The sequence below is a fragment of the Uloborus diversus genome, chromosome 4 (assembly GCF_026930045.1).
Source record: "Uloborus diversus isolate 005 chromosome 4, Udiv.v.3.1, whole genome shotgun sequence".
Classification (NCBI taxonomy): Eukaryota; Metazoa; Arthropoda; class Arachnida; order Araneae; family Uloboridae; genus Uloborus; species Uloborus diversus.
This window is the reverse complement of record NC_072734.1, coordinates 54,864,778-54,891,112: the sequence shown is the minus strand read 5'-3', so window position 1 is coordinate 54,891,112 and position 26,335 is coordinate 54,864,778. Positions and strand designations below refer to the sequence as shown.

Sequence of the window (26,335 nt, the reverse complement as noted above, 5' to 3'; positions counted from 1 at the left end):
AAACATGCCATAGGAAGTGAATCACTTAGGAAAATGTGAGGAACTGATGTGATATACCCCACCCTTGGCGACTTTTTCCTGTTGGCGCCAAGAAAGCGTCGCCAAGAAAACGATGTATGACGACATATGTCATACATCGTTCTTAGCGATGCTTTTTTAGTGCCAACAGGAAAAAATCAGATAAAAAAACATGATCAAAGCACTTCAGAACACAATATATATAAAAACAACATAAAAGCACAACAAAAAACATCACGAATATATGCTTCAAAAATGTACAGGGCCGGGGTTTTTTGTAAACATATTAAAATACAATGAAATAAATTATTGTATTAATTACAAGTCGAAATTAATGCATTAAATTTTTTTTCATCATTTCTCCGGGATACGAGCCCTCGGTCTCATAGTACTTTCGTAATGAGACCTCGGCTCGCCGGCCCTGCCTCGGTCTCTTTACGAAAGTACTATGAGACCGAGGGCTCGCCGTTAATATACATTACAATCGGAGTATGGTCACAGTTATGTATATTTTCATGGAGACACCCAAGGGTGGCTCCTTCCGTTCAGTGTACAATAATGACACAGTTTTAAGTGTGAAATATGCACCATTATTGTGCATATTTATTAATAAAATTCAGCATTTTTAAGAGTACAACCGAAAGAACTTTCAATTGTTAACATAAAATTCAGTACCTAAAGGAGGCACGTTAATAGAATGTCTAAATAATTCGTGGCATCGATAAGAATTAACTTTTAGAACAAAATAACCGTACTATTTCTGTAAAATGAATTTACATACAGTAAAAATAAAGTTAAAAACTACAAGAACCCCTCAAGGATTTGTAAAAACAAAGAGTTTTGGAAATGAGAGGTTTTTTTTTTGAATTTTAAAATAAAGAACTTACCTTTTTATATGGTATAAATACTCACACTCAGTCTAAAACAATACATCATATGACAATGTCACGTTACAGATACACACCACGTTGGAGTTAACTTTTAAATAACCTTCAAGTTTGAAGAAACTGGCATTTTCTAATGTTTTTACTTCAAAACACAACTACTGAATTTAAACTAACACAAAATAAGCATTCCTGTAAGGTATATTGCACGAAACAACCAACACCACGTATCTCTCCTGCGTGAAACCCAAACAACCCAAGTAAACAAGTTTGAACAGATCTGTAAGATTGCCTTCGGGTTGCTAAACACAGGTTAGTTTGGCCAGGGATGCCATGCATAAAAAATTATCGCCTCATTGGCGAGAAAAATATTTTAATTTTGTGCAAAAAAATCGAATGTCGCCAAATGGGGGGGTATATCACATCTGTACCAAATGTGACAGAAAGCATATCATCAATGCTCGTACCTGCCACAGCTATCTGTGGCAGCTATCTGTGATATTTCTCAGAAAAAATCGCAAAAGGAGTGTATATCATCTTACTTATGAAAGAACAGAGCACAAGAAAATTTTGAAATTTTACAGTTGAAATGTTGGTTTTTAGTTAATTTCAGAGTGATTTTATTGCACTGTTTACTGGAATGATGGGTAAGGACTTTATATCATTTTGAGGAAGTATTTTACAATAATAGTCATATTTTTTGACTTTATTAGCCATGGTTGTTTCAAAGATAAAGAAAATTGCAATGTTACACCAATACATACCCAATTACAAATTATAAAATTATTAATAATGCAGCGCTGAAAAATAGTTAAAGGAATGTTTTTATTTTATTTATGTAATTATTCATTATTTTTCTTTTTTAAATGGAGAAATACTTCTTAATTCGTGAGCACAATTTCTCTCACACTGGCAATGTGTGGTGACTGGGTCACACAATAAGCTGCCTGTTATTGTATTTTTAGATTTGCTTTAGAAGTAAATTTACTTGCATTGTAGCTGTAGAAAAATATAAGTTGTTTTATGAAATTCCTGAGGAAAAATATATATTTTCTCCTGATAATATATATTTCATTTAGGGTAGACCGACCAGTGAGTGAACACCACCCAGTGAATGAACAGCGCGTCATTAAAAAAAAATAAGCTTCCAAAATTTTTTTTTCTGAATAAATTCACTACAAAAGCGTTCTTTATTGATATTCTAAGCTATCTGATACCTGATTGGTTACTTTGGATACGTATTATTTTCCTGGAAAAAATTTGAAATTTTTACTGCCGTGAATCGTTCTTTCTCTCTTTCAAAATAATAAGGCTGGTTTCGTGTTAGCAATTATTTTGATACATATTATTTTTATTAAATTTTATTTTTTAACTCTACGAAAGAAATATTAAGTATACATATTTAGGCTATGGATTTAAATTGTCTCGGTCAATGCAGAATGCGTAGATTTTCAGGTAGAGGGGTGTTCAGTCAATGGGTACGAAAAATTGCAAAAACCCAGTGAATGAACAGTGGTAAAATTTCTTTTGATTTAAAAAGAAATTTGAAGTTTCTTTGAGATATTTTCATTTTCGTACTTTTTTGTAATGCAGATAGTTTTACATGCTTATTTATTTATGTATTTCATAGTATACTCTATAATTTCTTTATTTTTGTCCTTGCAAACAATGCACTTTTTACTGAGTTTTATCTTTTATCTATCTATATCTCTATCTGTATATTAACTTACCTACCTACATCTATCTTTCCATATCTTTATCTCTCTTTATAGATAGACAGGTAGATAGAGAGATAGAGAAATAGAAATATATATACAAAGAGAGAGAATAGATAGGTAGATATGTATGTATGTTTGTATATAGATGGATAGATAAATAGATAGAGGAAGATATAGATATATAAAAAATAAGAGGTAAATAGATATATAGGTAGATAAATATAGAGATAGAATAGGTAGGTAGATAGATAGATTGATAGATTTATTGATAGATAAATAGATAGGTAGTGGTTCATAGATAGATAGCTAGATAGAGAGACCAATATAGAGACAGATAGCTAGGTAGAGAGACTGATATAGAGATAGATATTAGATATATAGACAGGTAAATAGACCGATAGATATAGATAGGTAGATATATTGATAAGGAGATAGATAGATGGGTAGATAGACAGGTAAAAAAGCAGGTAGATAGATAGATAAATAGATTGATTAGGATAATAGATTGGTAGATATTTAGATGTACAGACAGATAAATAGGTAGATAGTTAGATAGATAGACAGATAGATAAGTATATAGATAGATATACAGATAAGTAGATGGATAGATAAGTTATATAAATAGTTAGATAGATATATAGATAGATAGATATGTGGAAAGATAGATAAATTAGTACATAGATAAGTATATAGATAGATAAAGTACATATGTAGATAGATAGATAGAAAAATAGATAAGTACATTGATAAATAGGTAAATAGACATAGAGATAGACCGATAGATGTGTAGATAGAAAAATAGATAGAAAGGTATATTGATGGATAGAGATATAAAAAGATATAGATAGATAGATAAATAGATATAGATAGTTATATAAATAGATAGATAGATAAATAGATATAGATAGTTATATAGATAGATAAATAGATATAGATAGTTATATAGATAGATAGATAGATCTCAAAGAAACTTGGTTTCTTTTTTGAATCAAAATTTATCATGTTCATTCACTGGGTCGTTGTGCCATTTTTTCTTTAAACACCTAAAAAAGTCGGAAGCGGTACCATTTAAGTTCCCGCAATTTTTTAGAGATATTTACATAGATCAATTAAAATGTTTTAACTATCACGATCTGTATAGTATAGAATTAAAAATTACTAGGATTTTTAAAAAATGAAATTGTGCTTAACTGTTCATTCACTGGTTGGTCTACCCTAAATCTTCTTTGAAAATTCAACCAAAAATGTTGGGGGTGTGACGCACCCCCTGGCACCCCCGTAAATACATAAACACACGCCTACACACACACACACATGATTGCGAAAAACATCATTTGAATTCCAGAGATCAAAATTCAAATTTTTTTTTCTTTTTGTGAATAAAAATAGCTTTGTAATTGCAACAATAAGAAAGATAAATCTTATTAGACTGTCGTCTCCGTATTTCGCTTGATTTCAATTGTTGGAAAATGACCAGAAAATTGCGATGATTTAAACTTTTTCACCGTTGCCATCTTGTGTTTGTTAACAAATAAATGTTTGTAATTATTTTAAGCAAGGCTTTTAAAATAATTTTCATTCTTTGCTTTGCTTTTGAGATAAATCGAGATTTTGGGATGGTCGTTAAGTTTTGGCGTTTGTAATTTTGTTTTTGTTGGGAATATTGCTTCCTCATCAAGCAGAGGCGTAGCTAGACCCGACTTTCGGGGGGGGGGGGGGTTCTTTTATATGTATATATATATATATATGTGTGTGTGTGTGTGTGTGTGTGTGTGTGTGTGTGTGTGTGTGTGTGTGTGTAAATTTTTTTAGTATTAAAAAAAATAAGAGGGAGGTGAATCTTACATACTTTGGAATGGGGTGCCCCAATTCCGATACTTGTGTCAAACAAAACAAAAGCCTAGAATTTTTTTTTTTTAATGTTATGGAAAATTTAACTTTTTTTTCTTTTCCCTCCATTGAATTTAAAATGAAATTTTCTAGCAACGTCTTGTCAAAACCAATCTATCCAAATCAGGGGGAAATCAAATATCTGATGAGCGTGTTCCGTTCCTTTCAGTGTGACTGCTTAATTTAGAGGCTAACTCACATCTACAAAAGCTGGCATCCCTGAAAGCTAATAGATACTTCCATTTCCGCCTGTAAACTGGATGTTTGACTTTCAATCTCATCGGTGGTCAGACTATAAAGATATTATATTAATAAAGATGTATCTATAAAGATATTTATTTTTAATTTTATTAGCTGCTTTAGAATTTACATAAATATCTATTTGAGAGAGCAACAGCAATTTTCGGGTATTATAAACAGATATCTTTTTTATTTTCTACTTTTTAATCCGAACCAAGCTAATAGAAATAATCTAGATTCATCTCGTTTTTAAACATTTTATTCATGTAATGCTATGCAGTTTTCCTTTTGAATTAAAATAAAATTACCTTCAGAAGGGTCCGATCTGACGCTCTGTTATCTGGATTAGTACTGTTCTTTGGTTGCTCTCTTTCTTAAAATTGTGATCCTTAGAAAACCGAAATGATAGGAGTAAAAAGAAAGTAAGATTTTTTTTCAAGTGATGAAAAAAGGAAAATCGTAGACTACTGGCCAAGTTAGATTTGCTGCAATTGCTAACCTCAAGAGGATAAATAATGAATCCAAAAAAAAAAAAAAATCAGGGACCAAAAAGCAATAAAGGACTTTTCTTGAAAAAGATATGCTTAAAGTTTCTTTTACTGTCAAAATGATTCCTTAAACTCGCAATAAAGCACTTAATAATGTAATAATAGAATATATACCTAACAAAATTAATAAAGAGGAATTTTAATCAAGAGCCCATATTGTTTTTAGTATCGATTTCAAATTTTCACCATCATATTTCAAATTTCTATAAAAAGTTTCTTAAAGCCTCCGTAATTCAAAATCTCTTTATCTCGATTTTTTTATGTGAAATTCGAAATATACAGATTCGACTGCATGCAATATTCAAACTGCGCGGCTCATAAAATTAAACATATTGTTACAAATTCTGTAAATAGTAATTATTGTAGGAACGTAACCTGTAAATAGTTTCCCGTAATGAATATACAACCCCTTTTTCATCCGGCTAAAGTATACGACCCCTATTTTCTTTCCTTTCGTTGATAACGGTCTACGCATTTCGCGAAGAGGTAAGAATGTTGTGGAAAATTCTTTTCGGTGTATAAAAGCCGTTAGCGATGGATAAAGAGTTAGTTTCGATTGAGATTTCGAACTGAGTGCATTTTTGCTCTGTTTATAGCGAGGCATTTCGCTGTGTTGTTTTCGTATTTGGAAGTAAATACGTGTGTAAACGTTGAGTTTACGGTGTTGTGTGATAATTGCTTAATTGCTGATGAATAATTTAGCAGTTGTTGAAGATCTTTCCTGTACATAGTGTAAATAAATTCCCTGTGTTTTTATCAAGAACTGTGTTTTCATTTCAAGAAAGTGGAAGTCGCACCGAATCCGTTACAATTTGGCGCCCAACGTGGGGCTACTTCAGGACTTTCTTGCAGTAAGTGTGACTTTGGACATTTTTTCATAAAGACTTTTTAAATTTGGACTTTATTTGTATGGTGATTACTCGCGCAATGGATGAACAATTAAAACAACTGCTTGATGCAATCAACTCTGTGAAGAGTGATATGGCGGCTAATCAAGAACAATTAAAAAGTGACTTGACTGCAAGTTTTACAGCTAATCAAGAACAATTAAAAAATGATATGGCAGCTAATCAAGAACAATTAAAAAATGAATTGGCGGCTAATCAAGACCAATTAAAAAGTGATTTGACTGCAAGTTTTACTGCAAATCAAGAACAATTAAAAAATGATATGGCGGCTAATCAAGAACAATTAAAAAGTGATCTGACTGCAAGTATGTTGGCAAATCAAGACCAGTTAAAAAGCGATTTAACGGTGCTGAAAAAGGACTTAACGGTGCTGAAAAAGGACTTAACGTCTAACCAAGAAGAAATTAAAAATGACCTTATTTCGGTAAAGACTGTGATGGAAAATAAATTTAATGACATAGAGCATCGAGTTGATGCAATTGAAGAAAAATTTGATACCGTTGAAAGCCGATTCAATGCTGTAGAAAATAAATTTGAAGATGAAGATAGAAGATTTCATCTACTTAAAGAAGAGATCTTTAAGGACGTGGAAAGGAGATTGGCGACCGCGGAAAGCAGCTCTGTACAGTTTGGCGCTCCCACATCGGTTGCTCGACCGTCCATTAAACTTTCCACATTTGATGGGAAAACTTCGTGGCAGGTTTACAAAACTCAATTCATGATAGTGGCGGAAGCGAACGGATGGGACTCGGCTACCAAGGCCTGTCATCTTGCAGCATCCCTGAGAGGTGACGCAGCGGACATTCTCCAGACCCTTCCGGACAGCCAGCGCCTGGATTTCGCCGCCCTCACATCTGCGTTGGAGCTTCGCTTCGGTGAGAAGTGCCAGAAAGATTTCAGCCGACTCCAGTTGAAATCCCGTTTCCAGAAAACCGGGGAAACCCTGCAAGAGCTAGCGGCGGACGTCGAGAGATTGTCTCATCTTGCTTTTTGTGACTGTCCTGCGGATGTTCGAGACAACCTGGCACTCAACTACTACATCGACGGGGTTCGAGATCCGGAAATCCAGAAAGCTCTACGGATGGCGGATGTCAAAGACCTGAGTTCTGCTGTTGTGTATGCAATGAAGTTGGAGGCCGCCCAGCAAGCAACCCGCAAGGATCGCCATTCAATCCGCGGCGTGAAAACTGATGAGCCTGATCCGGTTTCGTCACGTTTTGCTGATCTGGAAAAGCAAATAAAAGAAATTGCAGGAATCCTCAAAAGGAATTCGGCTCCCAAGGACCATAATGGACAATCACTTAAGTGCTGGAAATGTGGTGGCGAGGGTCACTTACGAAGAAACTGTGAAGCTCGTCAAGAAACCAGAGGGAAGAGCACCTCTCCCTCGCAGGTCCAGGAAAACTAAGCCATGGCAATCTCGCGGGGCGGAGGTCGCCAAATTGGAATGAGCCCCATCTTAAAGTTTTCCAGATTTCATCGACGAGTGGCGGCAGTAATGGACTGTTTGTTTACGCATATGTAAACGGGTTTCCCTGCGAACTGATTATTGACACTGGAGCCAATGTTACGATCATTAGAACAGATGTGGCTAGTCAATTTGGACCCTCCAAACTGTGACAGGTGACAAGATCGAGATTGAAGGTAAAGTGAACTTAGAAATTGTGTTTGGAAATGCCATTTACCATCATACCGCATTCGTTGCTGCTATCATAGACCCCTTCATTCTCGGATTGGACTTTTTAAAGAAGTATGACTTCAACCTCGACTTCAAGACTAACGAGCTGCACTCGACGAGAGAAGACATAGCAGTCTTTCCCGCAGAAAGTGATGTAAAATCCGCTCATCAAATAATTGCCCAAACAGATTTATCAATTCCCTCAAGGTCAGAATCATTAATACCCGGCTCCATTGAAGAAAGCAATAGTTTTAGATTTGGACTCATTGAATACCCCAACTTAAGCAATAACCCAAAAGGAGTGCTGGTGGCATCTACGCTTGTGGACCTTTCCAAGGATGTAATTCCTGTGAGAGTCGCCAACATGAGTGAAAGGCCAAGGAATATCCGGAAAGGCGAAGTGTTAGCAACTTGTACTCCCGTAAACTGCATCATTAGAAGAATCAATTCCCCCGAGACTGTGTCTTCTGAGTCCTTGACATCGAAGTTAATTGGGAGTGCACCCTTATCGAAGGATCAAAGAACTGCTGCGGAACAATTGGTGGACGACTTCAAGCATCTGTTTTCATCTACATCGGAGGATGTGGGCCGGACGAATTTAACGCAGCATAGGATCTACACTGGAGAACACCCCCCTATTAAACAGCATCCAAGACGACTACCGTTCGCCAAGAAGGAAGAGGTTGAGACCCTCCTGAAAGAGATGAAGGAGAATGATGTAATCGAACCGTCATCCAGTCCTTGGGCCTCTCCCATCGTCTTGGTCCGAAAGAAAGATGGCTCCACCAGATTTTGTGTCGATTACCGACGACTGAATGAAATCACCAAGAAAGACAGTTACCCTCTTCCACGGATAGACGACACCTTAGACACTCTTTCCGGACACAAGTGGTTTTCGACCCTGGACTTGAAGAGCGGCTACTGGCAGGTTGAGATACACCCTGATGACCGAGAGAAGACAGCGTTTACAACTGGACAAGGCTTATGGCAGTTTAAAGTGATGCCCTTCGGCCTCTGCAATGCACCAGCTACGTTCGAACGTCTTATGGAGACAGTATTAAGAGGACTTTCCTACGAATCCTGTCTGGTCTACTTAGACGATATCATCATCGTGGGACGCAGCTTCGAAGAACATCTGGCAAATCTTAGGAAGGTGCTGCAAAAGCTTAAGGAAGCCAATCTGAAGTTAAGCCCGTCCAAATGTAATTTGTTCCGCCGGGAAGTGAACTACCTTGGTCACATCATCTCTTCTGAGGGTGTACAAACCGATCCAGAGAAGGTATCTGCGGTCAGGAGTTGGAGTCGTCCCGAAAACATCCATCAGCTGCGAAGTTTCCTGGGGCTCTGCACCTACTACAGGAAGTTTGTAAAGGGTTTTTCCAACATTGCACGACCTTTGCATAAGCTGACGGAGAGCAAGCAAAAGTTCGAATGGTCCAAAGAATGCGAAGATGCATTTCTACGACTGAAGGAGGCTTTAACATCAACGCCTATCCTCGCCTATCCTCAGCCTGAAAAATCCTTCATCCTGGACACTGATGCGAGCAACGAGGGCATCGGAGCTGTTTTATCCCAAGAAATTGACGGAAATGAACATGTCATCGCTTACTGGAGCAAATGCTTATCAAAGTCGGAGCGAAATTACTGCGTCACCAGAAAGGAGTTACTGGCCATAGTGAAAGCTGTAGAACACTTCCATCATTACCTCTACGGCCGAAAATTTCTGCTTCGGACAGATCATGCCTCATTAACTTGGCTTTTGAACTTCAAAAATCCGGAAGGCCAGATAGCCAGATGGATACAGCGGCTCCAGGAATATGACATGGAGATCAAGCATCGAAAAGGGTTATCTCACGGTAATGCTGACGCTTTATCAAGGAGACCCTGTCCTGAGAACTGCCATTATTGTTCCCGAATCGAGAAACAGTATGGAACGACTAGCCCTACTGCCTATCAGGTGACAGTGACTCCAACTTCATCAGAACCTGATCCATGGAGTGATGACCAAGTTCGAAAAGATCAACTTGAAGACCCCGACATAAAACCAATTTTGGAGTTCATGGAAAGTGACAGTCGACGCCCTAGCTGGCAGGACGTTTCCACCTTCACTCCTGCAACAAAAAGATACTGGGCTTTATGGAACTCACTCCATTTACGGAACGGCGTACTGTACCGAAAATGGGAATCTGATGACGGCAAAACGTCTAGGTGGCAGTTACTACTTCCCCGATCAAGGATTTCAGATGTTCTGAAAGAAATACATAGTAGTGCGACTGGAGGACATTTTGGTGTCTTGAAAACCCTCAATAAAGTTCGGGAGCGCTTCTTCTGGAGCAAGGCGAAGGATGACGTGGAGAAGTGGTGCCATTCTTGTGACGCCTGTTCTGCTCGTAAAGGACCGAAGAAAAGAAGCAGAGGGAAGCTACATCTGTACAACGTTGGAGCTCCTTTCGAACGAATTGGGATTGACATCCTGGGTCCTCTACCAAGAACTGCTGATGGGAACAAATACATTCTTGTTTCCATCGACTACTTCACCAAATGGCCGGAAGCATATCCCATTCCAGATCAAGAGGCTACCACCGTAGCAGAGACTCTGGTCCAACACTGGATCTCGAGATATGGAACACCTTTGCAGATTCATTCCGATCAAGGGAGGAATTTCATCTCTGCTGTGTTTAAGGGCCTATGTCAAATTTTCGGAATTGAGAAAACTAGGACAACACCACTACACCCACAATCGGACGGCATGGTGGAGAGATTTAACCGCACGATCCTAAATAATCTCTCGCTTATGGTATCCAGAAATCAACAGGATTGGGACAAGAAGCTACCTTTGTTCCTGCTGGCCTACCGCAGTGCTGTCCACGAGACTACCGGATATGCCCCATCTCAGATGCTCTTCGGACGAGAGCTTCGGCTACCTTGTGATCTCGTCTTCGGTCGTCCTCCGGATGCGCCTTCATCGCCTGAGGAGTACATCCAGGATCTCCAGGCCCGGTTGGAAGACGTTCATAACTTCGCACGAGAGCGAATCAACATCGCGGCGGAGAAGATGAAGACCCGATACGACACAAGATCTACTGGACATGAATTCAACGAAGGCGACAAGGTTTGGTTATGGAATCCCATCCGACGGAAAGGTCTGTCACCCAAATTGCAGTCGCGTTGGGATGGACCCTACAAAGTCCTTAACCGACTGAATGACGTCGTAGTGAGGATCCAAAAATCACCTAATGCAAAACCTAGGGTTGTACATTATGATCGGTTAGCCCCATACTATGGCCATAGTTCATGAGTATTACGTAAGCAACCATGGTTGATAACATAAAAGTTGTAGATAATTTTTGCTTTTAATGTTTAGTAATATTTCTTGTTATTATCGTGTTTTCTGTATCTGTTAGTTATTAATTAATGTGTATATTTGTAAACTTGTGATAGAAGTTTGGCACCCTTTCTGGGGATTGTACTGCCCGGGACGTGCAGTCCTTAGGAAGGGGGCAATGTTACAAATTCTGTAAATAGTAATTATTGTAGGAACGTAACCTGTAAATAGTTTCCCGTAATGAATATACAACCCCTTTTTCATTCGGCTAAAGTATACGACCCCTATTTTCTTTCCTTTCGTTGATAACGGTCTACGCATTTCGCGAAGAGGTAAGAATGTTGTGGAAAATTCTTTTCGGTGTATAAAAGCCGTTAGCGATGGATAAAGAGTTAGTTTCGATTGAGATTTCGAACTGAGTGCATTTTTGCTCTGTTTATAGCGAGGCATTTCGCTGTGTTGTTTTCGTATTTGGAAGTAAATACGTGTGTAAACGTTGAGTTTACGGTGTTGTGTGATAATTGCTTAATTGCTGATGAATAATTTAGCAGTTGTTGAAGATCTTTCCTGTACATAGTGTAAATAAATTCCCTGTGTTTTTATCAAGAACTGTGTTTTCATTTCAAGAAAGTGGAAGTCGCACCGAATCCGTTACAATATTTAACAATTTGCAGAATCTGTGACAAAGAAAGGCTGCCTATACGTGGATTTAACAAACAATCTCATTTCAATAGCGAAGTGTCAAATATCACTCAATTATCAAAAAATTGTCGCAGCAGAGGGAGGCGTCTTTATACTTGAGGGTCACTCATAGAGCAGATTTTCAATGGCATTGGGGGGGGGGGGGGGAGAGCGAAGTGAATTTTTGACCTTTGTTACAGAGAAAAAAGTCGTAGTGATTTTTTTTCTTTTTCTTCTTTTTTTCTTTCTCTTCCCTCTTCTTTTTCTCTTTTTTTGAGACTGACGTTTCGGGGGGGGGGGGGGGGTTGTCCCCAAAATCCCTCCTTAGCTACGCCCCTGTCATCAAGCATGAAGAGGGATTAGAATTATGAGAAAGATATTTTTTTTATTTAAAGATTTTAGTTTCAGAAAATATTCTGACAAGGCTCCATACCGCCTTTCTTTAATATCTTAAGCAATGGGTCTTTTAAACGACACTTTAAAAACATTTAAGTGGAAAATCCCCTGAGTATGAAACATTGCTTTAGTTTTTTGAACCATAATTTTGTAACATTTTCCATTGAAGGGCTTCATATTTTCCTTCCCTTAAATCTTCATTGTCTAAAATTGCGTTTTGAAACTTCAGTTTCGAAAACTTGCAGGGGGGAGGAAAAATTGATTTCAATCTATTTTTTTAAAAAAAATCGATCAGGGACAGTCCCTGAGCTCCATCCTTTACCCTAAAATCAATAAACATGGCCTATAATCGAATTTTTAAGGCTTCAATTTCTAGAAATTTCTACTGAGACCCCTATATCTTTTTTTGTCGTAGCATCTGCCAAGAAAGTCTAAAATTGCGTTTTTAAAACTAAAAGTTTTAAAATTTTGACCAGACCCCTACCCTTTCCTATCAGATCAAACATTTCTTCTTCTTCTTTTTTTTTTTTTTTTTTTTTCAATGTGCCACCCTAAAACTTTTTTCTGCTTACGTCACTGCACGCAGGGGAAAAATTCCAAGGAATTTGGTGGGAACTAAGCAAAGGAGAAGTGCCTTGCGTTTGATTATAAACAATTATTTTCTCAGAATTTTATATTTGTTTCAATGATAAGAAACGAATGTTTTGGAGACTGGGAGATGGGAATATTTTCGTGCACTAGGAAAAAGTTGAAAATCATTGCAATGATCATCTATTTTGTGTGTATATGACGGTGCATCTACGTATTTTCCTGCGTATTATCCGAGGGCGGTCTATAATCCGCAGATCCTAAAATCGGCTTGAAGAAAATGAACTTCGTATAATCCGCGGATAATACGACGTAAAAAAAATTTGAATTTAACAAACTAATTCAGCAACTAAACTAAAAACGTGGAAAAGTAATTACTTTGAAGTTATAATCAAAATCAATCTGAAATATAGTCTAAACAGATAATGATTTCTTGAAATCATGATTATAGTACGCTAATTACTAGAAAAACAAAGAGTCAAGACAAAAGACCAAACGATCTAATCTTGTGCATATGAAGGCTTCCTCCTTCACTGTATTGTTTTTTATTTTACATGGCTATGTAAAATAAACAACATTCAGGCTGCGTAAAGTCTCAATCGGTGGATCCTAGTGTAAATATTGAGTTTCAATGCGTTGGTGTTGAGAAAAAAAATCACAGATAATCCACGGCAGCGTATAATCGCACCTCATTAACTTTGCACTTTTTTAACAGATAACCCGCAGATTATATGCAGGAAAATACTATGTTACATAAAATGATGGGCGCCTTGCGGCGTCCCCTCATTTCGTGGCGCCCGGGGCAATTTCCCCTCTCCCCCCCCCCCCCCTTTGGGACTGTCATGCCTGTTGACCCGGTTCCGAGCCTGAAAGAGGTCCGAGATTTTTCAGATGAGGGGCTAAATATATGTAGGGACGTAGGGGTGAACAGAATAGAAGGGAGAAGGGTGTAAAAGTCATTTGTGACGGGCCCCAAAATTTTTGTGCATGCCCCTGGTACTCACTGGTTGTGACAGATTCAACTAAATACTGTCAGTTGGCAAGATATTTCATTGGTCTATTGTAAATTATCGCTATACGAGTATTTTCATCTCAGAATCGCACAAAAAAGAAAAAAGCATGTCTGCACTACGATAAACTGAATCTGAAACATGACAAAATTTTGACTTAGAAGAGAGAGTTCCTGAAGGCGGAATTAGGACTGAGTTGGGGGGGGGGGGGCAGGTTTCTTTCTTTTCTTTATTTTTTGAGCAACATTAGTTGTAATCAGGACCAGATTTATACTTAACGGGGTAGCTAAGATATTGCACGTATGAGGTTCCTTTGTAGTCCTAAAATCACGAACGATAGTCTTAAGTCTACAGTTGAGGACTTTGACGCAAGAACCAGTTTAGTACAAACTTTTTTTTTAAATTTATTTTTGCGTGGAGAGAATATAGAAGTTCCGATTGGTGCAACAACGGGACACAAATGTAAGATCAAACCTCTTCTTTCTAGTAAATAATGTGGGAAAGATTACCTTTACTTTACCTTTTTACTGGACACTGATGTTATTTGTTGGTCTTACCATAAATGAGTGAGCTGGACTTACCTGATTTTTGCATCAAGGCCCTCAATTGTGTTTTCTCAAATTTAAATACCAAAAAATTGCTAGACAAAGTCTTCGAATCTTCGCCATTCCCTTAAAGTCAGCAAAGATAGCTTAAAATTTCACTTTTTGAAATTTTCGTGGGAGAGCTCCGTAACCCTTTTATCTGCACTATAGCCTAAAATTGATTTCAGTTTTAGAAAAAATGCCCAAAAGGAACTAAAATGTTTCCCCCAGACCAAAAAAAAGGGGGGGGGGGGGACAGTGTGCTGTTAGATAAAAGGGTACTTTTTAAGAGAAGTTTTGTAAACCACAAAAGGTGCTTTTTTACTTTTTGATTTTCTAGGTACATTCAAAGTTCATGTGTTTTCGATAGTAGTAATTTTTAAAATGTTGAAAAACTTTTTGATGTTTAGTTTTAAAAGTAACGCAAAAAACATTCAGACATATTGTGATCAGATTCTTCTGAACGAGAGAGGGACGTTTCAAGGACAGGTTTGTGTGAATCTTTACCTTTTGAAGAAAAAAAAATCGCTTTTGTGAAGTTTTGTTTAAACTTTTAAGGGGCAAGGAAGGTTGATCAAGTTAAGGGTCAAAGGTTAGCTTAAAAGCGGAAGGGCACGGTGCAATCCTAAAAAAAACTTGGGGGAAACACTCGGGAAACAAGTACCCTTTTCTTTTAATATTTTCAAACATATTGTAGCGGATCCGGCGCGACTTCCACTTTCTTGAAATGAAGACACAGTTCTTGATAAAAACACAGGAGCTTTATTTACACTATGTACAGGAGAAATCGTTAACAACTGCTAAAATAATCACCAGCAATTAAGCAAATATAACTCAACACCGTAAACTCAACGGTTACACTCGTATTTACTTCCAAATACGAAAACAACACAGCGAAATGCCTCGCTATAACCAGAGCTAATACACACTTTCAGTCCGAAATCTCAATCGAAACTCTCTTTTTATCCATCGCTAACGGTTTATATACACACTAAAAAGAAATCTCTCAAAGATTCCAGAAAATGCTACAACGTTCTACAACTACACTTTTACACTTTCATTGATAAAATCAGTGAATAAAAAAAAGAATAGGGGATTGTATACTTTAGCCGAATGAAAAGGGGTTGTATATTCATTACGGGAAACTATTTACAGGTTACGTTACTACAATAATTACTTTTTACAGGATTTGTAACAATATAAGATTACTAGAGGACCTGACAGACGTTGTTCTGTTCAAACTTTGTAAATTGAAAAGTTGAATAAACTAACAAGTGTTCGAACCGTTTGGTTGAAAAAAATAAGTAAAAAGAAAATGTTTTAAGCTGCTTGGTGTCAGAATGCGTATATTTTATTACAACTTGATTTATCTAATGCCTACTGAGCAGTTGTTTTATTAACTATTTTTTCTCCCATACTTGATGGTTTGTTCCTTCAACCATACTCAAAGGATAAAAAGCGTCCTCGGATATTAAGTGTAAAAATCTAACTACCCATCTAGAAAAAACGGGAAATCCCGCTGCGACGTGACTCATATGAAAAAGAATAAAACAATCAAAAGGATATCGTTTAAAAAAATGATAGCAGTTCTCTGAATAAGCGAAAATCATCATCCCTCCCCCCTCCCGATATAAAACAAATGTTCTTCAACTTACATGACTAAACTCTTTAAAAACCAAAAACAATTATTTGCAATTTAAAATATTTCGCGAAATGAACAAAAAATACAATAAATTACGATAACAGTAGCTTTAAAATGCAAACAAATAATCCCGCAACTCTATTGTTTATGGCCAAAGTCGCCAAGCCACCACGTTACTGTAATCCAGCCGATCAGTGAGCGTAGCCAACTTCGATCGATTTGCGGTTCGATCTTTTGAGCGAAAACTTTTTAAACTTCATACATTGCTTAATTTGTTCTTTCCACCAAAGATAAAGGTCTTCCACTGCACTGATCTTTTGTGTACAGAACTACCCTGTTGTAATTTATCTGTACGAAAATAAAATTTGTTTCGTTTTTAAATTCCATCATCTTTTCTTTTAATAATATACTGATTAGTTCAATATTCCTTAACCCCTTCAGACCGGGTGTCCGGTGTACCGGACAACCAATTTAAACAGCTGCTAATCATTTAATAATTGATTTAATTAGTTGATTTTTTTTTTGTAGTTGACTCTTTACATTCTGCTTATTATAATCTGTGAAATAATTTTTCGTTTTGGGATTGACAACACTGACATATAAGGATTGAGAGATAGAGAGTGGCTCATTTTTCCAACCATGGATTTTCATCTGAAAAGCGAGGTTTTTTTCCTGATTTTTTAAAAATATATAATCTTTAATTAATCGTTTCAAACGCTTATATTATGTTTTATAATTGTTTGTAAAACATTTTATAATAAAACTAGAGGACCCGACAGACTTTGTTCTGTTCAAACTTTGTAAATTAAAAAATTAAAAAATTTCAATAAACTATCAAGTGTTTGAACCGTTTTGTTGAAAAAAAATAAGTAATAAGAAAATGTTTTAAGTTGTTTGGTTTCAAAATGCGTATAGTATTTATTACAACTTGATTCATCTAATGCCCGCTGAGCAGTTGTTTTATTAACTATTTTCTCTCCCGTACTTGATGGTTTGTTCCTTCATCCATACTCAAAGGATAAAAAGCGTCTCAGATATTAAGTGTAAAAAACTAACTACCCATCTAGAACAAACGGTAAATCCCGCTGCAACGTCTGCCATACGAAAAGAACAAAACAATCGAAAGGATATGGTTTAAAAAAATGATAAATGTAAAAACAATTCTCTGAATAAGCGAAGCCCCCCTTCCGATGTAAAATAAACACATTCTTCAACTAAAATGACTAAACACTCTTTTAAAACGAAAAACAATTCTTTGCAATTTGAAATATTTCGCCAAACAAACAAAAAATACAATAAATTACATTAGCAGTAGCTTTAAAATTTAAACAAATGATCACGCAACCCTATTGTTGCTATATCCAAAGTTTCCAAGCCACCACGTTACTGTAATCCAGCCGATCAGTGAGCAAAGCTAACTCCGACCGATTAGCGGTCCGATCTTTTGAACAAAAACTTTTAAAACTTCATATATTGCCTAATTTGTTCTTTGCACAAAGGATAAAGACCTTCCACTGCACTGATCTTGTGTACAGAACTACCCTGTTGTAATTTACCTGGACGAAAATAAAATTTGTTTCGTCTTTAATTCCATCATCTTTTCCTTTAATAATGTACTAATTAGCTTGATAATTCTTAAAGTATTCTTGACATTGGTGCCCAAACTCAGATGGATTTGAGTCGAGAAACAAATGTTCGGCACTTTCTGATCATTTGGTTAGGAAAACCTAAAGCACCGATCCGGTTACTACTACGACGACAGAACACACGTTTTGCGTGAACCTTCCAGTACTTTATTTTTAAATATATCACGGGAACTAAAATCGTTGCTTTTAAGAAATGAAGGCTTCACTCTCTTTTTCTACGTTTTATCTGTTCTCAATTGGCATATCACATTAGGAAATTTCATTACAAAAAGCACAGCTGGCTTTCTTATTGTCCTCAACGGGTTAAATATTTATTTAAGTTCTCGCTCAGAATAGGTTAAAACAAATATTAATCATTTGGGAGATATAACCATCCAATGTTTAAATTAATTAATGAATTACCAAAAACGTTTCCGATTCGATCCATCGCGCTTCGAAACCATGCTTGCCACAACTAAATTACACACAAAAAATTTGATCAAAATCGGTCCAGCCGTTTGAAAGCCTTATATGGTGACAAACGTCCGCACAGAAGATTTTTATGTATTAAGATTTGGTTTCATTTTGGCCACTAGTGGCGATATTTAGAGAGTTAACCATTGAATCACATCAAAATGTCCAATATTGGGAAAAATTAATCTGTATAAAACTTTTTTTGCTTCAGTTCGCAACAAATTTGGGGCAAAAATATTTAAAGTGTTTCTTTGCTTACTCCAAGGCACTACTTACTATTATCATTAAATTGAGGTAAAAGGAAGCCATGTGATGCACACATCAGCTCGTTTTGATTAGTATGCAAACATGGCTCAGTTGGTACTTTTCGTTCTTAGGAGGTACCAAATAAAATTGAGTATATTGCCTGCACTGTTTCAAAAATACTGATATTTCGCGATGCGAACGCGAATTCTTTTCCATGCATTATAATTCACCGTTTTTATTTGACCAGGATGTATTTTTGATAACAATGATTAAGATATGTACATTTCAAAAAGAATACAATATGAAGATTGAAGAGTTATTTTCAAAAAAAATAATAGACAAATCAATTAATGGGGAAAAAATACGCATGTTGCTTCCGAGACGAATTGAATTTTAACAATTCTATTTACAACTTATTTACATCTTCAAAGTTTTCGCAATTGAAGTTCTTTGTTCTGTATTACATGAGTGAAAAATCAAAAGCTTGCATATTTCGGCGCTAAATAATGTGCATCAAATTTGAGATTGATTCTATCTCTTCAGTAAACAACGATGACGTAATATAGGTAAGAAAATTTTTTTTGGCTTCTTTCCAACGCCGTGGGAGAGAACTTCCGCTTGCAATGTAAAATTTTCTCAAGTATTTCCGACAAACCGCGATTTATGAAAGACGTCATCTTGTATAGACATTATGAGTTGATGAAAAGGAAACCGTTTAGGTTTTTAAACGCCATTTCTTTTTAACTTTCGGAAATTACAATGAAACTTTAATGTTGTCAAAAAACCTTCACTTCCTATCAATCATTTTTTCAAGATTTTTTGTACTGCTTCAAAGTTTCTATGAGATAAATTCTGTTAAAATTCTTTTATATTGTTTATGTTTTGTATTTAAAAGTTTTTAAAAAATTCGGAAATAGTACTCGTAGTCATAATAATAATGTCAACATCAATCACAGTGTGTTTGCAGTTCGTTTGCAGCCTTGAAATTTTACTTCAGAGAGTAAGTATGTGCAATAACATATGTACAATTGTGCATAAATGTTCATGTATAGTCGAACCTCGTTATCACGACACCTTAGGGACTGTCAACAAAGTGTCGTCATAACCGGAGCGACGTCATAACCGGTGAATAGTTTAAAAATTCATAATTAAACAATAGTTAACAACAAAATTAGATTCAATGAAGAAATGAATAGCGTTTACATATGTTTTTAATTAGATTAAACCAATGCAAATTTGAATTGTTGGTAGATATAGCAAAAATTTATTTAAAAAAAAACTTCTCCCCCCCTCCCCCCCCAATTCTAAAATACTTTCCAATAAGTGTTTACGAAACTTTTTAATAACATTTTTAACACTACTCCTTTCCAACAAATTATCAGCAAGAAAGAAACCAATTCAAGACTTCACTTTTGTTCGCAATTTGATTAGATTTTGACGGCTAAACCCCACCTTTCGAAGGTGAAAAAAAACTTTGTAATTCTTTTATCCATTTCAAAGTTGTGTATCCCTTTTCAATCTAATGAGGAGATCTTATCTCTTTTTCTCTCATTGGAGAAGCTAGTAGTGACCACCTACAGCTTCAGGTAGCTATGATCTTTTTCTTCTTCTACTGTTTCCCTTGTACAGTATTGCAATCCACCTGCTTTGAATTCCTTTCTATTGTCCCTCATCCTGTCAAATTCTGAAACCTGTAACTTTCAGAACTTATCTACTCCCCCCCCCCCTCCCCGCCATTCTTGAGATGTCGTGCCTGGTTAAATCTCTTGTCAGAGTCTGAAGTTCCTACAACAAACATTTCCAGGTGTTTTCATTATTTTACTGAAAATTTAACAACTGCAAAGAAGTATCTGATCTACTCTGCATAGCTCGAAGTGTCGTAACCTGAGTTGCACCAAAAAAGCTGTCGTAAAATCCTCTTTACGACATTGATTCGCATTTTACTCTTCATATAGAGCCACTTAATATTAAAATGATACTGCAAAAGTTCAGGACTTAGAAAAAGTCCGGAGTGTCGTGAAATCCGGGTGTCGCAATAATGAGGTTTGACTGTATTGACGTTTTGAAGCTAAAAGTCTGTCATCCATTGACTCTTGTATGCAAGTAAAGAAAAAAGTTCCACATTTGAAATTAGGAAGCAGTATTTGCTATCAATGGTTTATTAAAGGGCGGTTTTTTGCCACTCCATTTGAATTTTCAAATGATTGATGGGAGGGGAAGTATATTTAGCAATTATTACTGCTGCAATGTATTAACAATGTTTCACAATATTTGCATTCAGTCAGCTTTCTAAAACTTTCATCTTGGGAATCAGTGTCTGCTTTTCCTGTGAACAAATGATTGAAAACAATATTTTTCTGTCATTTATTTGTACATTTCGTAATGTTATGTTAATTACTATTGCTCTTCAAAAAAAAAAAAAAAAAAACACCAAGACGGTTTGAAAAAATGCTAAGCATCAAAATTATTCACTTAAAATGACCTTTAGAAGATTTAAAATGTTTTTACTAAATGACTGTCCTATGAATTTTCAATTCATAGAAGAAATTTTATTTTCATATGCATCATGATGCATGAATACAAAATAAAACTTGCATGAATTGGAAAGTAACGACATTCACATCCAGATTTAAAGTCTAATTTCTAAGACAATGTATTATAATTGTATTCTGGTGTTTAATTTCACTTTTTTGCTTTTAATTTGTAGCTCAGTTGATGATGTTATAAGCAAGCACTTAAACATCATGGTCCAAGTAGGCGTTGTTAGGAAATTAATAATATTGTACTGCATAATTTCAGCTTCTCCAAGCAGAACTTTTATATATCCTGTGGTATTTGAACAGGGTTCTTGTATTAATGATATTTGATAGGAGGTGTAATACAATGTTTTTTGTTCATTTTCATTTGCAAAAAGAGAATCACTTGTACGTTTCAAAATTCGGAAATTAATTTTTTTCCAGTCTACCCTAAAAAGGGGGCTCTGATCGCAAGTAGAGTAGATTTAATGCAAACTCACATAATGGAAAATTCAGTACAAAGATTTTTAGAATCTAACAACTTTAATTGGTAAAAAAAAGTTAATTGTTCTTGTTGAGTGCTTGTTAATTGGATTGTACCATCGTTGTATACAAAAAGGATAAAAATGATGCATAGCAAAAGTTCTTAAACATAATGTAATAAATTATCTGAATAATAAAATAAATTTTTAAACTGATAAATAAGTTTAGATTCTGTGTTAAAAATACTTATATTGTGTGCACTTGACTTATTTTTGTTTTACAAGGTCGGGCGAAAATGGAAGAAAAAAAGTCAATTTTTGGTTTATTTTGTGGCTTTTAGAAAATTTGAAGAAATTACTCCATTGACCTAAAATTTTTAGGTTATATTAACCTTACATAGAGTTAAAATTTGCACTTCTAAACATTTTCAAAATAAAATATATTTTAAATTTTGTAAAAATAGTTCAAAAAAGATAAGATTTTTTTTTTTTTACAATTTTGAACATTTTTGGGGCGATTTTGGAACCTAGAGATATTATCCTAGGAAGCTAATATTTTAAGGGTACCCTATTGATGCTAAAGAGCAACTTGTTAGACCCTAGGCATTTTGAAATTTGAAAATTTATTTTTTTCACTCCACTGTACCCTACAAGTGCCCGTCATCTACGTTAGAACTAATTTTCAAAAATAAAGAATTCTTAATTCAATTAAAATTTAAACACTGGGATAAATTTACGTGAATGTTCATATAATGGATTTCAATAAATAAATTTAGTTTAATAATTAGTTTAAAATATGTTTTTACATGAAGAATGCATTGATAAAAGTACATCAGGATCTGCTGAAACAAAGAAGCTGGCACCACATGAACATAAACTGGCTCCTTGATATGAAAGTTTGGTTAAGAAGTTGGGCTGGTACTGCCACTACTTGAGAATTTTTAAAGATTTTTTGCTTGACTAGCTGTTTCTAGTAAAACATACCATGTTCACCCTTTTCCCCTTTCCTGGCAAATTATATGTCTGCTATATTGGTTCTGTTGTCACTAGCCAAAAACTCTCATAGTTACATTATGCTTCCCTATTCATCACTCCTCCTTCCAAAAAAAAAAAAAAAAGGGCGATTTTTCTTGAAAACTTTGAGCTTTCTCATTTTTCAAAAGATGGAACCATTGAAGGGGGAATTTTTCTTCTCACAAAAGTTAGTGGTGCCCGCCTGTTTTTTTTTTATTTTATTTTATGTTTGTTTATGGTATATTTTATCTAATTTTTTGATTTTTTTTTTTTTTTTTTTTTTTTTGCCCGGGGGGTGGGAAGTGTAGATCAAGTTTGCTGCATTTAAAGTTTGTAAATTTCAACAATGCATTTTTATGATGCCAATTTGTTTGTGTATTTGTAATTGTTGTGCTTTCCAATTGACTTTTTTTACTTTTTTTTTTTCAATTGCATCCATAAGGATAATTTTTACTGGTAAGTTTATACTTTGTCATTATAAGGTACAGAAATGTTATATAGTGTTTTGTTGAAAAATATATATATTTCTAAATATTTTTTTTCTTTTCTCCAGAAAAAGAGATGATGAAACTAGTCAAGTGACTATTAAATCAAGAGGGGCACAGTAATTTACAAATTTCATCTATAATAGGAACTTCATTTAAAGAACTTGCTTTTAAATCCATTGAAGAATCATATTCTTGTTCAAAGGAGATCTGTAGTACTTTAGAGGTTTGTACTTTTGAAAACTTATTTTTAAAATCTTTTTAATGCTTAATGCAAAAATGTGTAAAGTGGCGAATTATTTATGAAATTGTATTGCAGAAATAGATAGGGGAATGTGGGGCAAAGTGAAATAGTTAAGATAACTTAAGGGAAGATGGAGCACATTGGTCAGCTTTTTTACTTATCATTTTTTATCTCATCGAAAAATTTAATGAGCAGTTCGATTTTGTACAATAAGTTTCAATAAACGCTTCTCAACACCACGGATTTTTTTGGAAATGTTGAATTGATAAACCTTTTTCACATCAATTTTTTAACAGAACCTTGTAAAAGAGGACCAGCATGCCCCACGGGTGGGATATGTTGGTCCACCTGGTGAAGAACTTTAGGCTGCATAACTCAAACAACATTTGTTATCATTTTAGTGATAAATACTATCAAACATTGTATCTACCTTATTCTCTTTTTTGTGTAGAGTGAAAAAATATAAAGTTTAAAGATACTGCCTATATATATGGCACTTCGAATATAAAATAGCAAGGTAAAATAAAACAATTTACTAAAACATTCTCAATTCTAAAACACCAGTAAAAAGGTTAAAATTAAAGCTTAGCAAAAGCTGGCCCAAAGACCCCAAGTCCTGTTAGTCATCAATGACGAATGGTTGGCGCATTTTACGTGAAACAAGCGAATGAAACCAGATTTCTTCCACAATGCTTTGCTTTAAAATCTATCACGTGACTTGGGGTCTTGCTTTCATGAATGAGTCTTCACTCCCTCCATTTTATCTCTTCTCAATCCATCAGCCACTGCACTGCAGTCCGCATTGGGATCGTTAAAAGACTAGAAGCTTCGTACAAAGAGTGCTGTTGGCTTGTACTTTTCTGTACGGTGAAAATTTTTCCCTTCTTGTAGATAGATGATACAGTGTCACATCCTGTGAAGGCGTATATTGCAAAGAGTACACCTTTCATATCTCCAATGCTTTGCTGAATGTCCGAAATAGTACACCTTTTCCTGCTAATTGCCTTTCTTTGGTACTACCATTTTCAATTTGTTTTCTGATGGTGTGTGAACAGTCAATAAGACTAGTAAGTTCGTATCATCACCAATCACACACAAGCTAAAACTCCATTCTTAGCTTTGCCAATCGCTGGTAAAACTATTAATAAGTCAGCATCTCCTGATGCTTGATGAACTGTTCAACTGCCTTATTGCAAGTGCATTGTAAGGAGAGAAATAAGACCAATTTTGTCCTTAGCGTTAGCTAGAAATTCACTTTGGTTGCTAGTTACATTGATTGAGTAAATTGTTTGATTGTGCCGAAGTTTCAATATTGAAACTTTGAAATAGGGCAACCCTATGATTGGAGCACTTTTGCTTATGCAACCCTATACCATCGGTTTTATAATATTTTTACCTATATTTGTTTATATAACTTATGTGGAAACTTGCTGAGGTTAAATTACCCATTTTTGGCACCTTTTTTGCCCCTGGCAACCCTGATTAGTTCACATGCAACAGGTAGGGCAACCTTATTTTTAAAGTTTTCTTTACAGCTTTTATACTCTTCATTTATTGACAATTTTTGGAAACTTGAGGGTAAATTACTCATTTTTGGGCACTTTTTAACCTCTGGCAAACCTTGCTTAAGGACCGGAAAAAGGTAGACAGCCTTACTTTAGCACTTTATGTACAGCTGTTACTCTTCATTTATGACAACAATTTCCGGAAACTTGATGAGGGGTTAGGCATCTCCCTCATTGAAAGAAAACCTTTTATCGCCTGACAATTTTGATTAGAGAGTCGAAAAAGGTAGGCAGCCTTAGTTTAGCGTTTTATTTCCGTCTTTTGCTCTTCATTTATGGTAACGTTTTTCGTAAACTTGATGAGGGTAAATTACTCATTTTTAGGCACCTTTCAACCCCTGGCAACCCTGATTAGTTCACATGAAAGAGGTAGAAATTTTTGCTTTCACTTTTTATTTACAACTTTTACTCTTCATCTAGAGTAACAATTTTAGGAAACTCGATGAGGGTAGGTCAAGCCTAGTGGGATCCCATGTGGTGCCTCTCTGCTTTTTTTTGCTACAACACAACTGTACAATATTACTTTTTAATAAAATTGTTTAGTTATTTCTGTTTACATAGTTGTTAGAATTTCATTTTTCCAAAAACTCTACAAAAATTTTCTACTTTTACTTCCGGCGTAATTCTGGAACCATTCACGTAACAAAATAATGCTAAGGACCATTTTATTCGTATTTTAGTGTAGATTATTTTGTATATTGCACTTTTCACGCTAAACGCCAGTTTTCTAAGTATTTCCGAAAAACGGATAAAAACTTTATACCGACTTCTTCCCCTCCTCCCCCCAAAACCCAAAGCTGAAAAGGGGGTAACTTTTTACCAAACAATATGTGGACAGTATACAACAATTTAAAATTGGCAGGAAACTTTTACTTTGGATGTTGAGATTTATGTCTAATTACACTGTACTAGTATAGTTCTGTAAATAATTGAATTTTTTGCAAATATTTTAATTGTATTAATACTTAGTTCCATAAGAAATTTTTCAAACGCAGATGACTGTTGCTGAAGATATGTTTTGCTATTACAGGGTTCATTTGTTCCTTGAAATTTACTTGAATTTTGGTTTTAATCCTTACAATTCTTTGATGCTTAATTTTTAATATTTCTTTCATTAAATGTGCTTTCTGTTTTTTTTTTTTTTTTTTTTGATTAAAGTAATTTTAAATCCTTTAAATTCTTTCCAGTGAAGTTAAATATTCACAATCACTACTTGATTGGAACATAGTTTAAAAGTGGCAATTTAAAATTTTTTTGACAGTTGCTAACTTTTTCTACACTTTTAAAATTTGGTTTGAATGAAAGGTTTTTGTACTCTTTTAATTGAGGCAAATTGTTTTTGTGACCATACATTTTTGTATTTTTTATCCCAGTATATATTTCTTGCATTTGCTGATTATATCAAGATTGTTACTACATAAATAGTGCTGGAAAAACTTTGTTTATTAATATTGCAAGAAATCTCAGCATCAGCCCAACATTTAGTTTTCTGTAAAAGTTTGTACTAAAGATGTCTTCTATTAATAATAACATATTAGGATGAAAGTTACTTTTATATAATTTATTTATGTAAA

The 26,335-nt window shown here is 35.2% G+C and overlaps 1 protein-coding gene across 1 annotated transcript in view; it reads left to right on the top strand.

Moving 5' to 3' along the window:
• Nucleotides 1-26,335, top strand: part of LOC129220208 (klaroid protein-like) — a 74,336-nt gene that overhangs the window by 5,957 nt on the left and 42,044 nt on the right. The window contains exon 2 of the mRNA XM_054854573.1: nt 23,021-23,178. The gene's annotated coding sequence lies outside the window, so the exon portion shown is untranslated. The remainder of the gene's footprint in view (nt 1-23,020; nt 23,179-26,335) is intronic.